Genomic DNA, 20,053 nt, shown 5'->3' with positions numbered 1-20,053 from the left:
GACTACATGTACTACAATAACATGCTACCTACAAGTAAAAAAAAAGTACTTCATTATGTAAAGTCATGAATTAAAAGAATATTTGAATTATCGTTATAAAAATATATGTATATCTTAAATTAATATAGAATTTAAATATAAAATATTTAATAAAAATACAAAATATTTAATACAAATAATTAAATACAAATGTCATTATTCTGTATAGTGAATCTAATGATGATGATATTTGACTAAGAAAGAAAATGTTTCAGCTATCTAATGTAATTGATATTTTTCTTTTAGTTTCTTTATCATTATTACGTTCACTATGACCGACTTTCTTACAGAAGTTACAAGCTACGGATTTAAAATGAAACGAATTAGTCCTTGAGGATTGAGGCAGAGGCAAGTTTCGTGGCTTAGTTTTATTAATGTCAGGTTTAGGCCGTTTATTACTGCATGATGCACTCATGTGTCCCCATTTATTATACTCACAGCATTTAATATTATTATTTATTATTTATATACCAAGAGAAGAAATAGTTACATAATTAATTATAAAAGACATGTGATGCACAAAGAATAACTAATCTCTTAAAAGAGACCTCTACGAGAAACCCTTTTCATAAAGGAAACTACATAAAGAAGCGTGGTGTACATAGGTACAATAAAAAGAGTGAAGGGAAAAAAAATATACAGATTTATATATAAATAAGCAAACAAAAAAAAATATAATAATAGAAAATGTTGATATTATACATACATAGATATATACATAAATATACATATATACAAATAGTATATATAAATATATACAAATAGTATGAATAAATAAACATTACATATCAGAAGGTAAAAGTGACAGAAGATGTCACTTAAGTTAATGTTTAAAAACAGGTGTACTTGGTCTCTCTTTGTAAACAGAAAGTGGGAGTGAGTTCCAAAGCTGTGCACCTTGGACAGAGAACGATTTATGGAAAAATTTTGTATTAAAGGAGGGGATATCGAGAGGCTCCACTATGCTATATTTTGCATATCAGGTTATATATGCCAGAATATAATGATGAAATTTAAGAATACTCCTTGCCATATAGACATCTAATAATTAATTATAACTGGCTATTGATAATAATAGTATGTAATTTTACCAGACAAACGTTTCGTTATATACTTTTGTTGTTTGACGAATACCATAACGAATACCATATCCCTAAACATAACGAAAATTTTTAAGAATGTGCCCTCATATCTTAGAATTTATAAATTAAAAATGCCTATGTGACATACAAACTGTGTGATCATGTGGGTATGTAATTAATCATACATTACATACATTTCTTTTATATAAAGAGAGAATTTTAAATCTACCGATTTGTGCGAAGGTTTCAGAACCCCGTAGTGTACATAGGGATCGTCGTAGGATAGACTTGAGATATTTATTAACTATTAATACCAAAAAGACATCATATATGATCTTCGCGCCTAAAAATAAAAATATACCAAATCATGACCAACTAACAATTTTTAACGAGCCAATAAATAAAACTGATCATGAAAAATATTTAGGTCTTATAATGGATAGCAAGTTAACCTGGCAATATCATATTGATCATCTTAAAAATAAAATATCCCCTTTGATAGGAGCACTACGTAGAATTTCCTTATGTATACCTAATACAATTCGTCCTATTATTTATAATTCTTTAGTAAAACCTCATATCGAATATCTTATTGAAATATGGGGAACTGCTGCGAAGTCTAACATAAAGTCATTACAAACTTTACAAAATAAAATTATTAAAGTTCTTTATAAATATGATTATATGACGCCATCCGTTGAATTATATAAAAAAAAAAACAAAATTTCTTAATATAAATCAATTATACACTTTAAAAACCTGCATGTTGATTAGAAAAATAATAACAAATAAAACACATTTACAATTACACTTTCATAAAAAAACACATACATACCACACTAGAAAACGTAATAAACTAGAACTTCCAAAAACCAAAACCAACTATGGAAAGAAAAACATTTTATTTGAAGGAGTTCAAATTTATAATAAATTATCAGACTTAATCATTAATAGCAAGAGTTTTCCTATATTCAAAAAACGTGTAATGGAATATGTGCAAAATAATTTATAAGTTAATATAACCCCTACCTAAACATGTTTGTCTAATATAACTACAGACTTTTAAATGTACCCTCAAGCAAAATTATTGTGATTTCTTATTATAAGCGAACTTTTGTGTTCTTTATGAGAAATAAATGTCTTTAAACCGAAACCGATATGATACAATATGAACACTCATACCTAACCGACATTAATTAATTAGAAATTTTGTACATATGTATATATTTGCTTATTGAAGTGGTAATTGGATTTAAAACTATTTTGTTACTATAGATAAAAGTCGATATTGTCTGAAAAATGAAATGTAAAATTAACCTGTTGGTACGATAGTGAACCGCCAAGTGAAGCAAAAATAAAAAAGCGGCATGGCCGTATTACACTTTTCTCAAATTATTTCGGGCCATTTTCGACCTATAAGTACATTTCGCATTAAACTTGACGCCTATATTTCTGGTAAGCAAGAAAAAAGTAGCTCAAGCATTAGCAACTAGACAAAGTTCTAAGTTTTGTTAAATTTTTTCATTCACTGACTGACCCATCATCAAAACTGTAAGGCGCTTCTAATTTATAAAGAAGCTTCAAAATTTTGAAAACAATTTGTGTTTAGTGAATAACTCAGGGAAAAACTAAAATATTTTGAATTTTCTGTCCACTTTTCAAGGTAATCTATAAATATACACATGTAGCTCGTATCATAAGTCAGAGACTGGGCTCTCAGAAAATTCGTTGATAGCACGAGTGTTAGAGAAGTAGATCATACTGGAAAAAAGAGAAAAAGGAGGTTTTCCATAAAAATAAATGAGATGCCATCGATAACAAAAGTTAAAAAAAAAACAAGTCCCGCAACACTGTTCTTTCATTGTAAAATTTTGGATCATGTACGTAATACCAAGTCGGTTGATCTTTTCGGTCCCCTCTTAAGGGGCCTTCTGTCTTAAGTTATAACGTTATTAACTATCTAACCATATCTCATAGTGACCACATTAAAATTAAAAATATTTTATGTTGAAATAAATAGATTGACTTGGCATTCGCATGAAAACGCAATGCCATGAAAAACCAAATTTTTTTATCAGCAAACCAAGTCTCGCAACTCAGCCAACTCGCAATTCCCGAGCGCATTAAGCAATCTTGATTACTAAAATATGTAGTGCTTGTGAGTTACATCGTGTGTATTGATATGAATTATATTTGTCATAAAAAAATTGTAGGTAATTATTAATTATTATCAAATTACAACTAACTTAAATGCGATTTAACAAAAAATCATTCATAACTAATAAGAATTACTTCAGAGGTTCTATCTCGACTGACACATCTGTCGTCCATAAATCTATGTATCTCTTTTCATGATTTCTTTCGGGTTAACCTATATCGGTATGATTTCAGTCATATTCTCATTTATATTTAACTCTGCTATGTCCCGTTTCCTTTCTAGTGATAAACTAGGGATTCGAAAATCTCTAGTTCATCTTAGGGATACGCTTCCAGTTGTGTGAAAATTATTGACGGACCTTAACATGCAACAAGCTCATAAGCTCCATGTCCGTATCCATAATATACATTTTTTATCGTCAATGTATTGGTTTTTTTTTTAATAGAAGTTTTTCAAAAGCATACGATAATAATATGATATAATATGTGAAGTAGATTAACAACATTATTATACCTTTTCGTAACACAAACAACAATTTACTAGTTTCATTTTATTTAAACATTAAATTTCCATATTAAAAAATTAATTTAGAAAATTTTTCAAATGTCTCGCTACATGATATAAATTAAAACATAATTAAACCAAAGATATGTTAAATAAAATGCTCTTCAATGGAGTATATAATACACTAGGTAAAACACAATGTTATTTCCATCAAGATTCATTTAATATAGGAAGTTTTCGACGTAGCGAAAATGTTTTGTAATTAATTATAAAACGATAACTAATACACAATTTGATATTTTTTTAAGAATATTTTCTAAAAAAATTATCAAATTATGTAGAAAATATTCTAAATATCGAAAAAATCCACAGACTTAAAAAACATTAATAGGCAATAAATATATTGTAACTTAACATTCAGGGATATGTTACATAGGCATTTTTAATTTGTAAATTCTAAGATATGAGGGCACATTCTTAAAAATTATCGTTATGTTTAGGGATATGGTATTCGTTAAGGTATTCGTCAAACAACAAAAGTATATAACGAAACGTTTGTCTGGTAAAATTACATACTATTATTATTCAATAGCCAGTTATAATTAATTATTAGATGTCTATATGGCAAGGAGTATTCTTAAATTTCATCATTATATTCAGGCATATATAACCTGATATGCAAAATATAGCATAGTGGAGCCTCTCGATATCCCCTCCTTTAATACAAAATTTTTCCGTAAATCGTTCTCTGTCCAAGGTGCACAGCTTTGGAACTCACTCCCACCTTCTGTTTACAAAGAGAGACCAAGTGCACCTGCATTTAAACATTAACTTAAGTGACATCTTCTGTCACTTTTACCTTCTGATATGTAATGTTTATTTATTCATACTATTTGTATATATTTATATATACTATTTGTATATATGTATATTTATGTATATATCTATGTATGTATAATATCAACATTTTCTATTATTATATATTTTTTGTTTGCTTATCTATATATAAATCTCTATATTTTTTTTCCCCTCACTCTTTTTATTGTACCTATGTACACCACGCTTCTTTATGTAGTTTCCTTTATGAAAAGGGTTTCTCGTAGAGGTCTCTTTTAAGAGATAAGTTATCCTTTGTGCATCACATGTCTTTTATAATTAATTATGTAACTATTTCTTCTCTTGGTATATAAATATATAAATAAATAAATATTAAATGCTGTGAGTATAATAAATGGGGACACATGAGTGCATCATGCAATAATAAAACTAAGCCACTAAACTTGCCTCTGCCTCAATCCTCAAGGACTAATTCGTTTCAATTTAAATCCGTAGCTTGTAACTTCTGTAAGAAAGTCGGTCATAGTGAACCGAACTGTTTTGCTTAAGGACGATCGAACTCGGGTAACGTAAATTTTTGTCGAGAAGTCGTAACTGACATTAATAATCGTGACGTAATTACGGCGGTACTAGGTGGCATCCCGACAGATGTATTAATGGATACCGGTTCATACATCTCGTTAATTAGCTCTGATTTAGCTAAGCATTTTTCATGCAAACTACATGCGTGTGTTAGGATACTGTTCTATATTTATACAATGTTTATTGAAGATACTATTTTTATATAAATTATCATTTAAAGATTAATAATCGAATAGTGAGGGTAAGACTTATAAAAGTGTTGCGTCGTTAATAATATATCAAACCAGTGTTTAGTATACAATTATATTGAAATCAGCTTTGTTATATAACTGTTATATGTATAAATAACACTTAAAAATATATTTATTGTATTTAAAATATTATCTGATTTAATACTGAAGGAATTATTATTAAAGAGTAAGAGTAAGACTAAGGTACAAAAGCGGTTCGTCGCCAGTAACGTGTCAAATGTGTTTAGTATACCTTTAAATTGGAACCCGCTTTCAAATACCATTTACCAAAACATTACTATTATTATTTTTATATTATTTAGTTATTTATAAAATGTATATTTTCAATATATATTTTGTAACAATTAAAAAGTAAACATCTTGAATATCGAGTGGTGTGGGTAAGACCTATAAAACATAGCCCTTCACTGAGGCAAGTCAGTTCTCACGTCGGACACCAACAAGGGACAGGCCTTCAAGCGAAAAGTTCTGGATATAGTGAAAACCATTTTGCGAAATACATAGATGAGATAAGTGTATTTTATTGTATGGTTTTTCTTTATAAAAAAACAATAGTTTTGTTAAATGTTAAAATGTACAGAAAATAAATGTTATTATGTGTTTAATGAACTATTTTATTTGAAATATATATGTAAATCTAGTTTTCTTATAAAATATTTTAACTATATTCTAACACGTGCATTCCACTGTTGCGTGGTTTTGGTGGCGCGGAAATACCAAATAATATAAGTACCGAGTACGTTTTTGAATACTCCGGTAGTTATAGGCACCGATGTACTCGTATTAAGCAGAGACGGAGTGTCTTACATTCGCATTGCGAATTCACAACGAATCATTCGGTCCATTAAATTACCGATTAATATCATATCCGATTGTACGGTAGATTTGGATCTTCATTCTATTAACACGTCCCCGTCATAAAATTAGGTTTTATGTCGGTTGTCATAGTAACCATATTAAATCCACTTATGTTTTATTAAAATAACAACAGATATCACCGATGCGTAAGAGTGTGTCAACGACCAAGACTTTATGATTTTCTAATGTCATGGTTATGGAAAATGTAACTGTGTGCTTCATTAATAATACTATCCGACTATGTGGCCGTGTCAATGACTAAAAACTGTGTGATCATGTGGGTATGTAATTAATCATACATTACATACATTTCTTTTATATAAAGAGAGAATTTTAAATCTACCGATTTGTGCGAAGGTTTCAGAACCCCGTAGTGTACATAGGGATCGTCGTAGGATAGACTTGAGATATTTATTAACTATTAATACCAAAAAGACATCATATATGATCTTCGCGCCTAAAAATAAAAATATACCAAATCATGACCAACTAACAATTTTTAACGAGCCAATAAATAAAACTGATCATGAAAAATATTTAGGTCTTATAATGGATAGCAAGTTAACCTGGCAATATCATATTGATCATCTTAAAAATAATATCCCCTTTGATAGGAGCACTACGTAGAATTTCCTTATGTATACCTAATACAATTCGTCCTATTATTTATAATTCTTTAGTAAAACCTCATATCGAATATCTTATTGAAATATGGGGAACTGCTGCGAAGTCTAACATAAAGTCATTACAAACTTTACAAAATAAAATTATTAAAGTTCTTTATAAATATGATTATATGACGCCATCCGTTGAATTATATAAAAAAAAAAACAAAATTTCTTAATATAAATCAATTATACACTTTAAAAACCTGCATGTTGATTAGAAAAATAATAACAAATAAAACACATTTACAATTACACTTTCATAAAAAAACACATACATACCACACTAGAAAACGTAATAAACTAGAACTTCCAAAAACCAAAACCAACTATGGAAAGAAAAACATTTTATTTGAAGGAGTTCAAATTTATAATAAATTATCAGACTTAATCATTAATAGCAAGAGTTTTCCTATATTCAAAAAACGTGTAATGGAATATGTGCAAAATAATTTATAAGTTAATATAACCCCTACCTAAACATGTTTGTCTAATATAACTACAGACTTTTAAATGTACCCTCAAGCAAAATTATTGTGATTTCTTATTATAAGCGAACTTTTGTGTTCTTTATGAGAAATAAATGTCTTTAAACCGAAACCGATATGATACAATATGAACACTCATACCTAACCGACATTAATTAATTAGAAATTTTGTACATATGTATATATTTGCTTATTGAAGTGGTAATTGGATTTAAAACTATTTTGTTACTATAGATAAAAGTCGATATTGTCTGAAAAATGAAATGTAAAATTAACCTGTTGGTACGATAGTGAACCGCCAAGTGAAGCAAAAATAAAAAAGCGGCATGGCCGTATTACACTTTTCTCAAATTATTTCGGGCCATTTTCGACCTATAAGTACATTTCGCATTAAACTTGACGCCTATATTTCTGGTAAGCAAGAAAAAAGTAGCTCAAGCATTACAACTAGACAAAGTTCTAAGTTTTGTTAAATTTTTTCATTCACTGACTGACCCATCATCAAAACTGTAAGGCGCTTCTAATTTATAAAGAAGCTTCAAAATTTTGAAAACAATTTGTGTTTAGTGAATAACTCAGGGAAAAACTAAAATATTTTGAATTTTCTGTCCACTTTTCAAGGTAATCTATAAATATACACATGTAGCTCGTATCATAAGTCAGAGACTGGGCTCTCAGAAAATTCGTTGATAGCACGAGTGTTAGAGAAGTAGATCATACTGGAAAAAAAGAGAAAAAGGAGGTTTTCCATAAAATAAATGAGATGCCATCGATAACAAAAGTTAAAAAAAAAACAAGTCCCGCAACACTGTTCTTTCATTGTAAAATTTTGGATCATGTACGTAATACCAAGTCGGTTGATCTTTTCGGTCCCCTCTTAAGGGGCCTTCTGTCTTAAGTTATAACGTTATTAACTATCTAACCATATCTCATAGTGACCACATTAAAATTAAAAATATTTTATGTTGAAATAAATAGATTGACTTGGCATTCGCATGAAAACGCAATGCCATGAAAAACCAAATTTTTTTATCAGCAAACCAAGTCTCGCAACTCAGCCAACTCGCAATTCCCGAGCGCATTAAGCAATCTTGATTACTAAAATATGTAGTGCTTGTGAGTTACATCGTGTGTATTGATATGAATTATATTTGTCATAAAAAAATTGTAGGTAATTATTAATTATTATCAAATTACAACTAACTTAAATGCGATTTAACAAAAAATCATTCATAACTAATAAGAATTACTTCAGAGGTTCTATCTCGACTGACACATCTGTCGTCCATAAATCTATGTATCTCTTTTCATGATTTCTTTCGGGTTAACCTATATCGGTATGATTTCAGTCATATTCTCATTTATATTTAACTCTGCTATGTCCCGTTTCCTTTCTAGTGATAAACTAGGGATTCGAAAATCTCTAGTTCATCTTAGGGATACGCTTCCAGTTGTGTGAAAATTATTGACGGACCTTAACATGCAACAAGCTCATAAGCTCCATGTCCGTATCCATAATATACATTTTTTTATCGTCAATGTATTGGTTTTTTTTTTAATAGAAGTTTTTCAAAAGCATACGATAATAATATGATATAATATGTGAAGTAGATTAACAACATTATTATACCTTTTCGTAACACAAACAACAATTTACTAGTTTCATTTTATTTAAACATTAAATTTCCATATTAAAAAATTAATTTAGAAAATTTTTCAAATGTCTCGCTACATGATATAAATTAAAACATAATTAAACCAAAGATATGTTAAATAAAATGCTCTTCAATGGAGTATATAATACACTAGGTAAAACACAATGTTATTTCCATCAAGATTCATTTAATATAGGAAGTTTTCGACGTAGCGAAAATGTTTTTGTAATTAATTATAAAACGATAACTAATACACAATTTGATATTTTTTTTAAGAATATTTTCTAAAAAAATTATCAAATTATGTAGAAAATATTCTAAATATCGAAAAAATCCACAGACTTAAAAAACATTAATAGGCAATAAATATATTGTAACTTAACATTCAGGGATATGTTACATAGGCATTTTTAATTTGTAAATTCTAAGATATGAGGGCACATTCTTAAAAATTATCGTTATGTTTAGGGATATGGTATTCGTTAAGGTATTCGTCAAACAACAAAAGTATATAACGAAACGTTTGTCTGGTAAAATTACATACTATTATTATTCAATAGCCAGTTATAATTAATTATTAGATGTCTATATGGCAAGGAGTATTCTTAAATTTCATCATTATATTCAGGCATATATAACCTGATATGCAAAATATAGCATAGTGGAGCCTCTCGATATCCCCTCCTTTAATACAAAATTTTTCCGTAAATCGTTCTCTGTCCAAGGTGCACAGCTTTGGAACTCACTCCCACCTTCTGTTTACAAAGAGAGACCAAGTGCACCTGCATTTAAACATTAACTTAAGTGACATCTTCTGTCACTTTTACCTTCTGATATGTAATGTTTATTTATTCATACTATTTGTATATTTATATATACTATTTGTATATATGTATATTTATGTATATATCTATGTATGTATAATATCAACATTTTCTATTATTATATATTTTTTGTTTGCTTATCTATATATAAATCTCTATATTTTTTTTCCCCTCACTCTTTTTATTGTACCTATGTACACCACGCTTCTTTATGTAGTTTCCTTTATGAAAAGGGTTTCTCGTAGAGGTCTCTTTTAAGAGATAAGTTATCCTTTGTGCATCACATGTCTTTTATAATTAATTATGTAACTATTTCTTCTCTTGGTATATAAATATATAAATAAATAAATATTAAATGCTGTGAGTATAATAAATGGGGACACATGAGTGCATCATGCAATAATAAAACTAAGCCACGAAACTTGCTGCCTCAATCCTCAAGGACTAATTCGTTTCAATTTAAATCCGTAGCTTGTAACTTCTGTAAGAAAGTCGGTCATAGTGAACCGAACTGTTTTGCTTAAGGACGATCGAACTCGGGTAACGTAAATTTTTGTCGAGAAGTCGTAACTGACATTAATAATCGTGACGTAATTACGGCGGTACTAGGTGGCATCCCGACAGATGTATTAATGGATACCGGTTCATACATCTCGTTAATTAGCTCTGATTTAGCTAAGCATTTTTCATGCAAACTACATGCGTGTGTTAGGATACTGTTCTATATTTATACAATGTTTATTGAAGATACTATTTTTATATAAATTATCATTTAAAGATTAATAATCGAATAGTGAGGGTAAGACTTATAAAAGTGTTGCGTCGTTAATAATATATCAAACCAGTGTTTAGTATACAATTATATTGAAATCAGCTTTGTTATATAACTGTTATATGTATAAATAACACTTAAAAAATATTTATTGTATTTAAAATATTATCTGATTTAATACTGAAGGAATTATTATTAAAGAGTAAGAGTAAGACTAAGGTACAAAAGCGGTTCGTCGCCAGTAACGTGTCAAATGTGTTTAGTATACCTTTAAATTGGAACCCGCTTTCAAATACCATTTACCAAAACATTACTATTATTATTTTTATATTATTTAGTTATTTATAAAATGTATATTTTCAATATATATTTTGTAACAATTAAAAAGTAAACATCTTGAATATCGAGTGGTGTGGGTAAGACCTATAAAACATAGCCCTTCACTGAGGCAAGTCAGTTCTCACGTCGGACACCAACAAGGGACAGGCCTTCAAGCGAAAAGTTCTGGATATAGTGAAAACCATTTTGCGAAATACATAGATGAGATAAGTGTATTTTATTGTATGGTTTTTCTTTATAAAAAAACAATAGTTTTGTTAAATGTTAAAATGTACAGAAAATAAATGTTATTATGTGTTTAATGAACTATTTTATTTGAAATATATATGTAAATCTAGTTTTCTTATAAAATATTTTAACTATATTCTAACACGTGCATTCCACTGTTGCGTGGTTTTGGTGGCGCGGAAATACCAAATAATATAAGTACCGAGTACGTTTTTGAATACTCCGGTAGTTATAGGCACCGATGTACTCGTATTAAGCAGAGACGGAGTGTCTTACATTCGCATTGCGAATTCACAACGAATCATTCGGTCCATTAAATTACCGATTAATATCATATCCGATTGTACGGTAGATTTGGATCTTCATTCTATTAACACGTCCCGTCATAAAATTAGGTTTTATGTCGGTTGTCATAGTAACCATATTAAATCCACTTATGTTTTATTAAAATAACAACAGATATCACCGATGCGTAAGAGTGTGTCAACGACCAAGACTTTATGATTTTCTAATGTCATGGTTATGGAAAATGTAACTGTGTGCTTCATTAATAATACTATCCGACTATGTGGCCGTGTCAATGACTAAAAACTGTGTGATCATGTGGGTATGTAATTAATCATACATTACATACATTTCTTTTATATAAAGAGAGAATTTTAAATCTACCGATTTGTGCGAAGGTTTCAGAACCCCGTAGTGTACATAGGGATCGTCGTAGGATAGACTTGAGATATTTATTAACTATTAATACCAAAAAGACATCATATATGATCTTCGCGCCTAAAAATAAAAATATACCAAATCATGACCAACTAACAATTTTTAACGAGCCAATAAATAAAACTGATCATGAAAAATATTTAGGTCTTATAATGGATAGCAAGTTAACCTGGCAATATCATATTGATCATCTTAAAAATAAAATATCCCCTTTGATAGGAGCACTACGTAGAATTTCCTTATGTATACCTAATACAATTCGTCCTATTATTTATAATTCTTTAGTAAAACCTCATATCGAATATCTTATTGAAATATGGGGAACTGCTGCGAAGTCTAACATAAAGTCATTACAAACTTTACAAAATAAAATTATTAAAGTTCTTTATAAATATGATTATATGACGCCATCCGTTGAATTATATAAAAAAAAAAACAAAATTTCTTAATATAAATCAATTATACACTTTAAAAACCTGCATGTTGATTAGAAAAATAATAACAAATAAAACACATTTACAATTACACTTTCATAAAAAAACACATACATACCACACTAGAAAACGTAATAAACTAGAACTTCCAAAAACCAAAACCAACTATGGAAAGAAAAACATTTTATTTGAAGGAGTTCAAATTTATAATAAATTATCAGACTTAATCATTAATAGCAAGAGTTTTCCTATATTCAAAAAACGTGTAATGGAATATGTGCAAAATAATTTATAAGTTAATATAACCCCTACCTAAACATGTTTGTCTAATATAACTACAGACTTTTAAATGTACCCTCAAGCAAAATTATTGTGATTTCTTATTATAAGCGAACTTTTGTGTTCTTTATGAGAAATAAATGTCTTTAAACCGAAACCGATATGATACAATATGAACACTCATACCTAACCGACATTAATTAATTAGAAATTTTGTACATATGTATATATTTGCTTATTGAAGTGGTAATTGGATTTAAAACTATTTTGTTACTATAGATAAAAGTCGATATTGTCTGAAAAATGAAATGTAAAATTAACCTGTTGGTACGATAGTGAACCGCCAAGTGAAGCAAAAATAAAAAAGCGGCATGGCCGTATTACACTTTTCTCAAATTATTTCGGGCCATTTTCGACCTATAAGTACATTTCGCATTAAACTTGACGCCTATATTTCTGGTAAGCAAGAAAAAAGTAGCTCAAGCATTACAACTAGACAAAGTTCTAAGTTTTGTTAAATTTTTCATTCACTGACTGACCCATCATCAAAACTGTAAGGCGCTTCTAATTTATAAAGAAGCTTCAAAATTTTGAAAACAATTTGTGTTTAGTGAATAACTCAGGGAAAAACTAAAATATTTTGAATTTTCTGTCCACTTTTCAAGGTAATCTATAAATATACACATGTAGCTCGTATCATAAGTCAGAGACTGGGCTCTCAGAAAATTCGTTGATAGCACGAGTGTTAGAGAAGTAGATCATACTGGAAAAAAAGAGAAAAAGGAGGTTTTCCATAAAAATAAATGAGATGCCATCGATAACAAAAGTTAAAAAAAAAACAAGTCCCGCAACACTGTTCTTTCATTGTAAAATTTTGGATCATGTACGTAATACCAAGTCGGTTGATCTTTTCGGTCCCCTCTTAAGGGGCCTTCTGTCTTAAGTTATAACGTTATTAACTATCTAACCATATCTCATAGTGACCACATTAAAATTAAAAATATTTTATGTTGAAATAAATAGATTGACTTGGCATTCGCATGAAAACGCAATGCCATGAAAAACCAAATTTTTTTATCAGCAAACCAAGTCTCGCAACTCAGCCAACTCGCAATTCCCGAGCGCATTAAGCAATCTTGATTACTAAAATATGTAGTGCTTGTGAGTTACATCGTGTGTATTGATATGAATTATATTTGTCATAAAAAAATTGTAGGTAATTATTAATTATTATCAAATTACAACTAACTTAAATGCGATTTAACAAAAAATCATTCATAACTAATAAGAATTACTTCAGAGGTTCTATCTCGACTGACACATCTGTCGTCCATAAATCTATGTATCTTTTCATGATTTCTTTCGGGTTAACGTATATCGGTATGATTTCAGTCATATTCTCATTTATATTTAACTCTGCTATGTCCCGTTTCCTTTCTAGTGATAAACTAGGGATTCGAAAATCTCTAGTTCATCTTAGGGATACGCTTCCAGTTGTGTGAAAATTATTGACGGACCTTAACATGCAACAAGCTCATAAGCTCCATGTCCGTATCCATAATATACATTTTTTATCGTCAATGTATTTTTTTTTTTTTTAATAGAAGTTTTTCAAAAGCATACGATAATAATATGATATAATATGTGAAGTAGATTAACAACATTATTATACCTTTTCGTAACACAAACAACAATTTACTAGTTTCATTTTATTTAAACATTAAATTTCCATACTTAAATTTAGAAAATTTTTCAAATGTCTCGCTACATGATATAAATTAAAACATAATTAAACCAAAGATATGTTAAATAAAATGCTCTTCAATGGAGTATATAATACACTAGGTAAAACACAATGTTATTTCCATCAAGATTCATTTAATATAGGAAGTTTTCGACGTAGCGAAAATGTTTTGTAATTAATTATAAAACGATAACTAATACACAATTTGATATTTTTTTAAGAATATTTCTAAAAAAATTATCAAATTATGTAGAAAATATTCTAAATATCGAAAAAATCCACAGACTTAAAAAACATTAATAGGCAATAAATATATTGTAACTTAACATTCAGGGATATGTTACATAGGCATTTTTAATTTGTAAATTCTAAGATATGAGGGCACATTCTTAAAAATTATCGTTATGTTTAGGGATATGGTATTCGTTAAGGTATTCGTCAAACAACAAAAGTATATAACGAAACGTTTGTCTGGTAAAATTACATACTATTATTATTCAATAGCCAGTTATAATTAATTATTAGATGTCTATATGGCAAGGAGTATTCTTAAATTTCATCATTATATTCAGGCATATATAACCTGATATGCAAAATATAGCATAGTGGAGCCTCTCGATATCCCCTCCTTTAATACAAAATTTTTCCGTAAATCGTTCTCTGTCCAAGGTGCACAGCTTTGGAACTCACTCCCACCTTCTGTTTACAAAGAGAGACCAAGTGCACCTGCATTTAAACATTAACTTAAGTGACATCTTCTGTCACTTTTACCTTCTGATATGTAATGTTTATTTATTCATACTATTTGTATATATTATATATACTATTTGTATATATGTATATTTATGTATATATCTATGTATGTATAATATCAACATTTTCTATTATTATATATTTTTTTGTTTGCTTATCTATATATAAATCTCTATATTTTTTTTCCCCTCACTCTTTTTATTGTACCTATGTACACCACGCTTCTTTATGTAGTTTCCTTTATGAAAAGGGTTTCTCGTAGAGGTCTCTTTAAGAGATAAGTTATCCTTTGTGCATCACATGTCTTTTATAATTAATTATGTAACTATTTCTTCTCTTGGTATATAAATATATAAATAAATAAATATTAAATGCTGTGAGTATAATAAATGGGGACACATGAGTGCATCATGCAATAATAAAACTAAGCCACGAAACTTGCTTCAATCCTCAAGGACTAATTCGTTTCAATTTAAATCCGTAGCTTGTAACTTCTGTAAGAAAGTCGGTCATAGTGAACCGAACTGTTTTGCTTAAGGACGATCGAACTCGGGTAACGTAAATTTTTGTCGAGAAGTCGTAACTGACATTAATAATCGTGACGTAATTACGGCGGTACTAGGTGGCATCCCGACAGATGTATTAATGGATACCGGTTCATACATCTCGTTAATTAGCTCTGATTTAGCTAAGCATTTTTCATGCAAACTACATGCGTGTGTTAGGATACTGTTCTATATTTATACAATGTTTATTGAAGATACTATTTTTATATAAATTATCATTTAAAGATTAATAATCGAATAGTGAGGGTAAGACTTATAAAAGTGTTGCGTCGTTAATAATATATCAAACCAGTGTTTAGTATACAATTATATTGAAATCAGCTTTGTTATATAACTGTTATATGTATAAATAACACTTAAAAATATATTTATTGTATTTAAAATATTATCTGATTTAATACTGAAGGAATTATTATTAAAGAGTAAGAGTAAGACTAAGGTACAAAAGCGGTTCGTCGCCAGTAACGTGTCAAATGTGTTTAGTATACCTTTAAATTGGAACCCGCTTTCAAATACCATTTACCAAAACATTACTATTATTATTTTTATATTATTTAGTTATTTATAAAATGTATATTTTCAATATATATTTTGTAACAATTAAAAAGTAAACATCTTGAATATCGAGTGGTGTGGGTAAGACCTATAAAACATAGCCCTTCACTGGGGCAAGTCAGTTCTCACGTCGGACACCAACAAGGGACAGACCTTCAAGCGAAAAGTTCTGGATATAGTGAAAACCATTTTGCGAAATACATAGATGAGATAAGTGTATTTTATTGTATGGTTTTTCTTTATAAAAAAACAATAGTTTTGTTAAATGTTAAAATGTACAGAAAATAAATGTTATTATGTGTTTAATGAACTATTTTATTTGAAATATATATGTAAATCTAGTTTCTTATAAAATATTTTAACTATATTCTAACACGTGCATTCCACTGTTGCGTGGTTTTGGTGGCGCGGAAATACCAAATAATATAAGTACCGAGTACGTTTTTGAATACTCCGGTAGTTATAGGCACCGATGTACTCGTATTAAGCAGAGACGGAGTGTCTTACATTCGCATTGCGAATTCACAACGAATCATTCGGTCCATTAAATTACCGATTAATATCATATCCGATTGTACGGTAGATTTGGATCTTCATTCTATTAACACGTCACCGTCATAAAATTAGGTTTTATGTCGGTTGTCATAGTAACCATATTAAATCCACTTATGTTTTATTAAAATAACAACAGATATCACCGATGCGTAAGAGTGTGTCAACGACCAAGACTTTATGATTTTCTAATGTCATGGTTATGGAAAATGTAACTGTGTGCTTCATTAATAATACTATCCGACTATGTGGCCGTGTCAATGACTAAAAACTGTGTGATCATGTGGGTATGTAATTAATCATACATTACATACATTTTTTATATAAAGAGAGAATTTTAAATCTACCGATTTGTGCGAAGGTTTCAGAACCCCGTAGTGTACATAGGGATCGTCGTAGGATAGACTTGAGATATTTATTAACTATTAATACCAAAAAGACATCATATATGATCTTCGCGCCTAAAAATAAAAATATACCAAATCATGACCAACTAACAATTTTTAACGAGCCAATAAATAAAACTGATCATGAAAAATATTTAGGTCTTATAATGGATAGCAAGTTAACCTGGCAATATCATATTGATCATCTTAAAAATAAATATCCCCTTTGATAGGAGCACTACGTAGAATTTCCTTATGTATACCTAATACAATTCGTCCTATTATTTATAATTCTTTAGTAAAACCTCATATCGAATATCTTATTGAAATATGGGGAACTGCTGCGAAGTCTAACATAAAGTCATTACAAACTTTACAAAATAAAATTATTAAAGTTCTTTATAAATATGATTATATGACGCCATCCGTTGAATTATATAAAAAAAAAACAAAATTTCTTAATATAAATCAATTATACACTTTAAAACCTGCATGTTGATTAGAAAAATAATAACAAATAAAACACATTTACAATTACACTTTCATAAAAAAACACATACATACCACACTAGAAAACGTAATAAACTAGAACTTCCAAAAACCAAAACCAACTATGGAAAGAAAAACATTTTATTTGAAGGAGTTCAAATTTATAATAAATTATCAGACTTAATCATTAATAGCAAGAGTTTTCCTATATTCAAAAAACGTGTAATGGAATATGTGCAAAATAATTATAAGTTAATATAACCCCTACCTAAACATGTTTGTCTAATATAACTACAGACTTTTAAATGTACCCTCAAGCAAAATTATTGTGATTTCTTATTATAAGCGAACTTTTGTGTTCTTTATGAGAAATAAATGTCTTTAAACCGAAACCGATATGATACAATATGAACACTCATACCTAACCGACATTAATTAATTAGAAATTTTGTACATATGTATATATTTGCTTATTGAAGTGGTAATTGGATTTAAAACTATTTTGTTACTATAGATAAAAGTCGATATTGTCTGAAAAATGAAATGTAAAATTAACCTGTTGGTACGATAGTGAACCGCCAAGTGAAGCAAAAATAAAAAAGCGGCATGGCCGTATTACACTTTTCTCAAATTATTTCGGGCCATTTTCGACCTATAAGTACATTTCGCATTAAACTTGACGCCTATATTTCTGGTAAGCAAGAAAAAAGTAGCTCAAGCATTACAACTAGACAAAGTTCTAAGTTTTGTTAAATTTTTCATTCACTGACTGACCCATCATCAAAACTGTAAGGCGCTTCTAATTTATAAAGAAGCTTCAAAATTTTGAAAACAATTTGTGTTTAGTGAATAACTCAGGGAAAAACTAAAATATTTTGAATTTTCTGTCCACTTTTCAAGGTAATCTATAAATATACACATGTAGCTCGTATCATAAGTCAGAGACTGGGCTCTCAGAAAATTCGTTGATAGCACGAGTGTTAGAGAAGTAGATCATACTGGAAAAAAAGAGAAAAAGGAGGTTTTCCATAAAATAAATGAGATGCCATCGATAACAAAAGTTAAAAAAAAAACAAGTCCCGCAACACTGTTCTTTCATTGTAAAATTTTGGATCATGTACGTAATACCAAGTCGGTTGATCTTTTCGGTCCCCTCTTAAGGGGCCTTCTGTCTTAAGTTATAACGTTATTAACTATCTAACCATATCTCATAGTGACCACATTAAATTAAAAATATTTATGTTGAAATAAATAGATTGACTTGGCATTCGCATGAAAACGCAATGCCATGAAAAACCAAATTTTTTATCAGCAAACCAAGTCTCGCAACTCAGCCAACTCGCAATTCCCGAGCGCATTAAGCAATCTTGATTACTAAAATATGTAGTGCTTGTGAGTTACATCGTGTGTATTGATATGAATTATATTTGTCATAAAAAAATTGTAGGTAATTATTAATTATTATCAAATTACAACTAACTTAAATGCGATTTAACAAAAAATCATTCATAACTAATAAGAATTACTTCAGAGGTTCTATCTCGACTGACACATCTGTCGTCCATAAATCTATGTATCTCTTTTCATGATTTCTTTCGGGTTAACCTATATCGGTATGATTTCAGTCATATTCTCATTTATATTAACTCTGCTATGTCCCGTTTCCTTTCTAGTGATAAACTAGGGATTCGAAAATCTCTAGTTCATCTTAGGGATACGCTTCCAGTTGTGTGAAAATTATTGACGGACCTTAACATGCAACAAGCTCATAAGCTCCATGTCCGTATCCATAATATACATTTTTTTATCGTCAATGTATTGTTTTTTTTTTTAATAGAAGTTTTTCAAAAGCATACGATAATAATATGATATAATATGTGAAGTAGATTAACAACATTATTATACCTTTTCGTAACACAAACAACAATTTACTAGTTTCATTTTATTTAAACATTATATAATTTCCATACTTATTAATTTAGAAAATTTTTCAAATGTCTCGCTACATGATATAAATTAAAACATAATTAAACCAAAGATATGTTAAATAAAATGCTCTTCAATGGAGTATATAATACACTAGGTAAAACACAATGTTATTTCCATCAAGATTCATTTAATATAGGAAGTTTTCGACGTAGCGAAAATGTTTTTGTAATTAATTATAAAACGATAACTAATACACAATTTGATATTTTTTTTAAGAATATTTTCTAAAAAAATTATCAAATTATGTAGAAAATATTCTAAATATCGAAAAAATCCACAGACTTAAAAAACATTAATAGGC

Source organism: Danaus plexippus, unplaced genomic scaffold (assembly GCF_018135715.1).
Source record: "Danaus plexippus unplaced genomic scaffold, MEX_DaPlex mxdp_52, whole genome shotgun sequence".
Lineage (NCBI taxonomy): Eukaryota > Metazoa > Arthropoda > Insecta > Lepidoptera > Nymphalidae > Danaus > Danaus plexippus.
This window is presented reverse-complemented; position numbering follows the sequence as displayed.